Here is a 9,377-nt window from a genome sequence, read left to right as displayed (position 1 = left end):
TTGGCAGTGAACAAAGTAGATTCCCTCATAGTGTTTCACTTTTTCTTTTTGACATGAGGAGATTAAAAGCAGAAGAAGGGAGAAGGAAAGCAGCCAGATCTCAGTAGTTGTCCACTGCCAATCCTTGCTGCTTTTCCACATTATCCGTGCAGCAAGGATAGAAAACAAAACACAGGATAGGTATTTAAATCTCTGCTGGTTTTGGGTGGGGGGGTTGTTTGGGGCTTTTTATTTTGGGGGAGAAGTTGCTGGTTGTGGAAGGCATAAATGGGTCATGTAGCTGCTGCATCTCAAAAATAAAACCATTGGCAGGCTTCCCTGCCTGCAATGTAGTGTGCTGAATTTCAATGAAAACCACCCAAATGTACAGAGCTCATAGGCAGCTCAGAATGCTGCAATATAAAACGCTGCAGCGTACATTTCTAGGCAGCTTCCGTGCCATTTGATTTGCTTGTTTGTAAATCTTTTCCCAATCAAAGTAGTATTATTTTTGTTTTCAGGCGAATAGCTGCATTCTGAACCGAGCAGCATTAATAATGCTCTCAATTTCCTCTTCCGTACCCATACAGGGGATGGCTGTTTCTCTGAAAATATTAAATAGATTCTTCTGAAAGCAGTCAAGCTAACAGGCAAAAAGCAAATCCAGGAGGGGGAATGGAAAAATCTAGTTTGTCACAATTTATTTTAACAGACAGATAGGAAGACTTTGTGTTGCTCACATTCTCTTGTCCCTTTGAGGTTTTTGGGGATTTTTTTTGGTGGTGCTTTGCATATCCCAATGCTTTACTATGCCAGATGTGAGTAGCAGTATAGGGTTATCAGATTATTGATAATACCTCCTGGCTGGTTAACAACTGCCTTGTTGGAATTGTTCTCCATGCTAGTTTGCCATTAGCTCGTTTCTAGCATGTCATGCTTCTATCACAGTACTGTGCGAGGTAATGGATATAAACATGCTGCAAAGTGTATGTGGCCTGGTTTAACTCATCAGCTGGGCATGGGTGAAATCACTAAAACCTCTCTTGGGCTCTCCACTGATATCTCCTATTAGTACAGTGCAGACTGAACAAAACAAGCACCAAGTCTTCATTTCTGTGTTCTTCCCACCGACCTCAGACTTTTTGGCTGTTCTTCATCCCCAAACCACTCTTACCTGAACAACCAGCATTAGTACTAGATTGTATAATGTGAAGGAAAAGAAGAGTGATGTGTGGCGGTTGAGTATCAGACTGTGTATCTCATCTAATAGCTGGATCTAAGTGCGGAAACAGCAGGAAGAGGTTTGATTCTGGTGTGATCAGTAAATGAATTTCCCAGTTGAAAGTGTGCATCCTTTTCACAGGAGGAATGACCCTCCAGAAGCGCTAGAACCATTTCAGTACATTCTCCTTAAGTCCTGCCTCTTATGTCTGGCAAACACACAGCAAGTTCTTACTTTCCCTGCTGCTGGATAGCACAGCAGCATCACAGAAGATGAAGTTGGGTGTCTATCTTCTCTCCTCTGACAACACATCATGCATGAGTGATATTCATGTGTTTTCAGTTCTGTGTCTCAGCCTAAATGCAGACAGTGGCAACCTAAAGTATAAGCTTTAGAGGATCTGATGGCTGTGGTTTGGCAAGATTATTTATGAGGCTGCTCTTGAATGGACATCATGGTTGTGGTTGGCAACTGGGGAGCTCTCTCTGACTGGTCCATCTACCAAAACTGTCAGTGAAGGGAAGGGCTCTTCTCTGAATGCTTACATCTCATGATCTTACCTTCACTGGCTGTAGAGAGCATCCAGATGCCTTTGCCATTGTACCTAGTCACTGCAGACAAATTATTCATCGTACATTTTACATCAGTTAGCAGTTGCTTGTGCAGAGTTTGTCTGTGGTAAGAGATGTCTGATACCACTGAACTGCAGGGTCGCATTGTCCAGATATTAGCATTTTCATGTGTGATATCTAAAGGGGATGTTGACCACCTATCAACCTAAATTAGTCTCATTTCTGTTTGTTTTGAAAACACACAGTGTCCTGCCTTTCCTTCTTCCCCTGTATTTTTTCTTGCTGTCTGATGAATGTCCCTGTGCTAGTTGTCTAATTGGCAGCTGGCTTCATTTAAGTTGATAGAAGACCTAACTCCGAAGGGAGCGTGTTATCAAAATGCATGGACTAATCTTATTAGGTGAAAGCATTTTTGTTTAAATGGAAAATGATTAGACCATATCGTCAGTATCTCTTCAAGAGCAGTGATAGCTGACTGCTGTTCCTGCTCTTATATTATTTACTGAGTCATGTAACTGTGAACAGAGAGGCAAAGGAAAATGGTTTTCCCTAATTGTAAGTGATGAACTCTGTCTTGCTTCCCATGCTGAAAAAGCTGTTTTGTGTGTTTCAAATATCATTGGAATAAGCAGTGATACAGTGCATGTTGGGAAGTATGATAAGAAATTTACACACACACACCCTTTTTTCTTTATCCTCCCCCTGACTGAATCCACTCTGTTTTATTCCTGGCTGTGCCTGCAGCTCAAGTCATGTGGCAGTACATCTGCTTTACACCAACAGGACCATTTTACATAATTCATTATGTGCAAGCATGATGTCAGCTGCTAATCCGGGCTAATCCAGCACTTTTCTGAAGGGCTGCATTAACAAACCTTGCTTCAGCGTTTTCAGCTCTGATCTGGAATGACTGCTGGCCCACTAGGCAGCGTGTGGTGCACTGAGGAGGTCAAGCCAGGGCATAAGCAGCCACCAGTCCCCATCCATCCCTGACTGCAGCCCTCCAGGGCAAGGCTGCGGCAGAAAGCCATGGGGAGCACTGATGGACTTGCTCCTCAGCCTTCTGTCTGCAGTGGCTACAGCGGCACAAATAGATGTGGTACCTGGCAGAGCCAGCACTGAAAGCAAAGAGCTGATGTGCCAAGACAGGCAGAGCCCCTAGTCTGCATGAGGGACTTCCGAAACAAATCCTGATGGTCACATCTTGAAGGGGTTGCAGACTGTGGTGCGCAGGGTGTCCTTGCATCCCTGTATGGCCAAATCCAGTGCCTGTCCAGGGATCCTGTTTGTTTCCCTGAGCCGAGCAGACGGCCACAGTAATTTCTGACAGATGGAGGAGTTTAGGGATGTGTGAAGGATTTTGTCTGATTTCTGATTTGGGGGTTTCTTTATACCTGTGCTGTCAGGAGATGCCCGCTGCTATCTGCGGAGAAGGAACTCTCCTAAAGGGAAGTGAACACCTCAACATATGCTTCTCATGTGGAAGCAGCAAGAGCTAAGAGCTCAGGCTGTACTCCCACAGAGATTGCTGAATTCCAGGCTGCTGCTTCAGAGCCTCTTCTTTCACTGTTACGGGTTTTAGCACAAACCTGTTCTCATTCTGAAGTTACCCTTAAGTCCTTATTCTGACTGATTTTTTTCCTTTCTACCAATGTGCATGGCCCTACCTGTCAGTTATAGGCTCTGTATATTTTGGCCCTGCCTGAAAGGAAAAATAGAGCTTATTGCTTTTAATTTTTCTTCTTTTGTCAGATACAGTTATTTAGGTCTGGTTTTTGTCCTGATACTGCTCTGATGGAGATCATGGTAGAATCCTGTGTCACCAGAGTCAAGAGAGCACAGCCTGGCATAAAGCTGTGCCAAGGATATGGAATAGGCTGCCCAAGGAAGTTGTGAATGCCCCATCGCTGGCAGTATTCAAGGCCAGGCTGGATGGGGCTTGGAGCAACCTGCTCTAGTGGAAGGTGTCCCTGCCCATGGCAGGGAGTTGGAACTGGATGAGCTTTAGGTCCTTTGCAACTCAAACCAGTCTGTGGTTCTATTCTCTGATTCTATGCGCAGAAGCAACCACTACATTACATGTGTTGTCAGGAGCAACTCCAGGTCAATTTGGTGCATTTTTGAGTAGCATTTGGCCCAGAGCCATAGGGATCTCCTGAAGGTGTCCCCTGCCCAAGGGGACAAAAGTCCCTTGGAGCAAAACTAGGTGGAACTTCCCTAAGTGTTGCTGTTAGCATTCCTTACACCCATATGGTTGTGATATGCTGTAGCATGTGGGGGTCAACATCAGAAACTCATTCAAAGCTGAAGAGTTATGTGCTCTGTTTAACACTTAACTACCACTTGTAGAGCTGCACTGATTTTAGTGGGGCTGCTGGAGACAGGGAGAAATGATCTCTCCTCATCTGAAGCATTTGCTCCAGATACCAGCAACAACAACCAACCCAAACCCCAAGCCTGAGTTCATCTTCCCAGTTCTCTCCATGCTGTGCTGGGCAGAAGAGCAGCCGAGGCATTTGCGGATGCAAAAACACACTTCTGGGACTTCTCCCTGCAGGAAGCCATCGTTTCACAGAGGAATGATTTAAACAACTGCAGTTTGTCTTGACAGTGTATTTTCTTTACTCTGAGCTGCAAAATAACCTCCTTGCCGAAGTTAGTCTCAGCTATGAGCATCAGGTGCTGCAGGTTACGCCTTCGCAGGTGTTGGGTGGTCCTTGAGATGATTGAAAAATGGAGGGACACTTTAGAAAAATTGCTCTTTTCCTGCCAAAAAAAATCAAAAAAATTGAATTGAAAAGAAAAAAAAACAAACAACCGTCTAGTTCATTCAGAAACCAAGATAAAAATTACAAAAGGAAAAAACAAACCCGGAGTAGTATTTGATCTGGAAATGCTGCCTTTTTGTTCCATGGAAGTTGCTGTCCAGGTCTTTTGCGCACAGTTTGGTTTTGGAGCTTTATTGGGGTTTGGGGTTTTGTCTTTGTGTGTGTGTGTATAGTTTTTGTTTGGTTTTGGCTTTTTTTTTGCATTCCTCACACCACCACCACTTTCCCACTCCCTCTTCCCCCTCTCTGCAGGGATAATCTTCCTTTTAGTACTTCCTATTACTTACGACTGCACCAGCACTGTGTTATATCCCCTGTCAGCACTGAAATTCAGCTCAGACAGAACAGAAAGTGGTGGTAGTTGCTGAGTTTTGCAATCACTACACTTTGTTTTAGGCTTGTCTAAACAAAGCGTTGGGTTTCATTTGGGGTTTGTGTGTGGTTTTTGTTTTGTTAAATGGAGCAATGAAAATCCTTTCTGGGAAGGAACTTCTAAAAACAGCGCTCAGAAGACTTCATTTCTTTAGTGTATAAATAGATTTAATGTGGTTGTTCGTTTAAATAAGTAGAAAGAGATGTTATAGAAAGTGTTACCCATGGCATGGGGGGGGAATATCTGTGGGGTTATTCTGCCAGAGATGGGCCAAACCCAAAGGCTATACCAGACCCAAGAGGTTTGGGGGTTTTGAGTTACCTCTTCAGTGTTCAGTTCAGGCTGAAGTTCTGCCAGCTGCTCCTCAGTGGAGGGATGGGACAAGGCTTGCTTGGAGCTGTCCCTTCCTCACCTTGTTTTCTGCTTTTATGTTTCCATTGCCTCAGTTATTAGCATTTCCTATGTCTGTGTGACTCGCAGGCAGCAAGCCAGCATCCTCCTACATCATGCAACCAGCTATTTGTACATTCCCATCATATGTGATTCTTGTAAATCCCATGATTTGGGGTGCTTTGCATATCCCCACCTTCATGAAAAGCTGATTGTATGACAATTTTGTACCACGTATAAAGTGGATTCTTAATTCTAGTGAGTTTAGACAAGACCAAGTTTTGTGTTTGAGGCAATGTGTATGTCATAGACCTGCATCTTCTTTGTCAGATTAATTTTACTATCACCTGTGTCACTTCATTGGCTAAAGTCATGCGTCCCACTTGGTTTCCCTTTAAGTAAAATCAGAGTGAGAAATGCAGTTTCAGAGCTCAGAATCAAACTAACTGGTTTGCTCTGCTGGCTCAGGTTTCAATATCTGACTAACAGTTGCTGTCAGAAGACTCGGGAAATAGCGGAGAACAAACGTTCTGCTTAGTGCTCTCTCATGAATTCATAAACCCCATAAAATCTCTACTCCTGACCCCCTCATCTTGCATTTTCTCTACATTCAAAGGATTTTCTGTATCTCAAAGCATTTTCAGAAGTAATGTTGAAATTAAGTTACACCATTTCCTACCTCTCATGTTGTGTAGAGCTTAGGGAGTTTGTCTAAGGCAAGACCTATCAAGCTGAGCATTTCCAGGCAGCACTGTCTGGGGGCTGGCAAGAGGTAAAGAACACCTCATAGATTTCTCTGGTGTCTTAAACCCACTCATCATTTCTCATGTTTTTTCTTAGTATTTTGTTGGACTGGAACTCTAAATGACTAATAACACTCTCAGTTGGTTTGGACAGTTAAATAAGAGGTGAACATCAAAGCTGGTACACAGCATATGTCTGTTACTCCTTTAATAATGATCTCAATTCTCAGTAGCTGTTCTCGCCTTTAAAACTCTGCAGAAACCTCCTGTATGTGTTGGACCATCAGTTGCAGGTGGATTTTGATTAGCGTAGGAGGATGACTTGCATCTTTGCAGAGTCTCTAGGTAGCCATGAAAAACCAGAACCGTGTTCATGTGGATTTCAGCGTGGTCGACACATTTGCTAGCTAGACTCAACTAAGATGAGCCTTTATCAGTAGAGATGACTGAATGAAGACAGCCCTATGCCACTTCAGTTTCTCCCTCCAACATATGGGTATTGACTTTTGAGCAAACTGCCTTTTGTGTAACTCCGCTTTGCCTGCCTTCTCAGCTTCGGCTGTAAGCTTGGGGCAGCAATGGGCTTTGTGTGCCTCTACCAAAGGGATGCTGACCTCAGTAGGAGCTTGGAGGTGTTGCTGTGACACAGCTGCTGTTGGTGCAGCAGATCTGATGGGCAAGGAGAACATCTGGCTGGCATCTAATGCAGAACAGCTCAGACTTTTTCCTGCAATAAATTACTACTGACTTCAGTTGAACTAAGGTTCTCCTGACTGGCTTTAACAGGAGTATTTTAAAGGGAGTTATAAGCAAATATTTTGAATAAATTACCAAGATACTTAGGTAGAGTTTTCTCCCTCCCCCTTATTGCTTGTCTTGGTTTAACTTCTACTGTTGAGCATAGTCAGAACTATTATAATTTCATGATGCAGCAATATGCAGTCAATAGGTTTCCAACTCAGTATCAGTTGAGCCCTTAACCTTACTCAGGTCTTTGCTCACTCAAGTAACTGCTCACGTTTACAGTGGGCTCTAGTATCAAGTCCTTACTATCTCTATTCTTTTTGTGCCTTTAAATGAGGACATTACAGAGCGGAACACTAATTGGCTGGAGTTCCCACTGTGTCCTCACATCCACCACAGCAGCTCTGCTTCGCAGCATGCATTTTATTGTGTCCATTTCAGCTTTGACTTCTGGACCTCTGCACCCTCCTCTGGCCTCAGTCATTTGTCCTCCTCCAGCTCCAGTGTGTTTAGAGGTTTAAAACCTAATTATACTTTAGTTGGAAGGCAAACAAGCTTTCTCTCTTCTTCACCTCAAGACCCAGGAGGAGTCAATGAATATGAGTTGACATCTAAGGGTAAGGCTCTAAGGATCGCCCCAAAGAAGCAGCAGTTCATTAATTTTTACGTTTCTGGTTAGTTTCCCCTCATATCCTAATTTAATCCAAGAAACACAAATGTGCAGTGGACACTGAAAATATGATTTATAAGGGCTTAAGGCTGAATCAGAATTGTAGCTATTCTCTCTTAAAAATTGACTTTTCAGCATGTGTTTTTAAACTGACTCTAGAGTCACCAGGGCTTGTAGGGGTCCTGCAGAACATCAAAAGTAGTTCATAAAATACTGTCATCAGCTGGATTTATTATTGTAGATACAGTAAAGTCTGAGAGTACTGCGCACTGAAGTCAAAAGAGGTAAAGTTTCTCAAAAGATACTTTGCTCCTGTTTGCATAGTGTTGGGTTTGGTGCCCAGCAATACTCTTAGTGCAGCGGGATTTATGCGTTCTCATGCTTTGGAGGTCTAACCAACCCCCAGCCAATATGGAAAAGAATCATTTTGTTCCTTTTAATGAACTTTTGAGCAGAATTTAGATGGAAAACCTACTGTGCTGTCAGTGGAACTTACAGCTGCCTGTGTTTAAGTTAACACTTAGCAAATTAACTTTGAACCCTATAGTGAAGCTTACTAAACCGTTTCTGGTGCAGTATTCGATTTTCTTATGTCAGCTTGAGCTGTTCTGGATTTGGGGTTAAATAACCCAGCACTGGATAGTTATCGTAGGTGGGGTGAGGCAAATCTGCTTCCTTTAGCTGCTTTTTAAACACATAAATTGTACAAATTCAGTAAAAAAAAAAAACCAAGCCAAACCAAAAAAAAACCCAGATCAAAAGCAAAATCTTGGTAGTTTTAATGAATGCAATTTGGGGAAGAAGGGAAGTAGAGATGGAGAGGCACAAGCATTTTGCCTTCTGAGACTGCCAGGGCTGAGCAAGGCTTTCTTGCAGGCTTCCCTCTGGGTGATGCTGGATGGTGCTCTGCTGTGCAGTGTAAAGCAGGAGGATGTTTGTTCCTTTGTTTCTTCTCTTGCTGAAGCGGTGAAGGAAAGACCCTGACTGAAAGCCCAGTGGTGGAAGAACATGCAGGGATCTGAAGCAAGTGAAATGAGGGACAGGACTGAAAGTAGGCTTATTCAGCACAAGAAAAATGGGAAGGGAACAAGCAGTTGGTAGGCGCTAAGGGATGCGGGAGGGAGCGAGGAGAGAAGCCAGGGGAGAAGGGGACAGAGGTGCAGAGTAGGAGCTGTGTGAAGGGAGCTGTGGTTTGGTAGGTGTGGAGAAAAGACAGTTCAAGGCTGGGACTCCCCCACGAAAGACCTCCCTCAGCACTGTTTTAACCAAGGCAGTAACTGATATACTATGTATTATATTGTATGATTATATTATCATAATTTTATATATATCATGATATATATATTATGAGGTATAACTGAATACCCTAGTTGCTATTTTTCACTTTGAGCAAGCATCTGTGAAGCCTACCAGGCAAATGAGCACCCCTTCCATCTGCTACCACTGCTTGACCAAACTGTTTAGCCTGTTACGTGCAGTTTTTGCATGGGCAGCAGTGATCTCGGAATAGATCCTGAATGTGTGGGAATCAGCAAGGTCCTACATAGTGATTTATTTTGATTTCCCCCACCACCATCTTGTGTGGGTTTGGTTTTTGATTATCTTCTTTTCAGAGGGGGGTGGTACTTACGAAATAGAATTCAAAACTAAACACGTTTAAACTCTTTGGTATTCTACAACACAAACATAATCCCTCTGGATACTTCTACAGAGAGGATCCAATGCTACTTGGCAAGTGCTATGTAAATAGAACAGCTAGAACCTGCCCCCCTTCATCCCTATCGAACCAGCCCAACGCCCTAATGTCTCAGCAGGGTTTATCTCCCATGTCTGTATTTCTTGTAGCTATTTGCAGG

The sequence above is a fragment of the Pezoporus occidentalis genome, unplaced genomic scaffold, assembly GCF_034315485.1.
Source record: "Pezoporus occidentalis ecotype Australia unplaced genomic scaffold, CSIRO_AGI_Poc_V1 ctg10, whole genome shotgun sequence".
NCBI classification, from domain to species: Eukaryota; Metazoa; Chordata; class Aves; order Psittaciformes; family Psittacidae; genus Pezoporus; species Pezoporus occidentalis.
Note: the sequence above shows the minus strand (reverse complement) of the source record.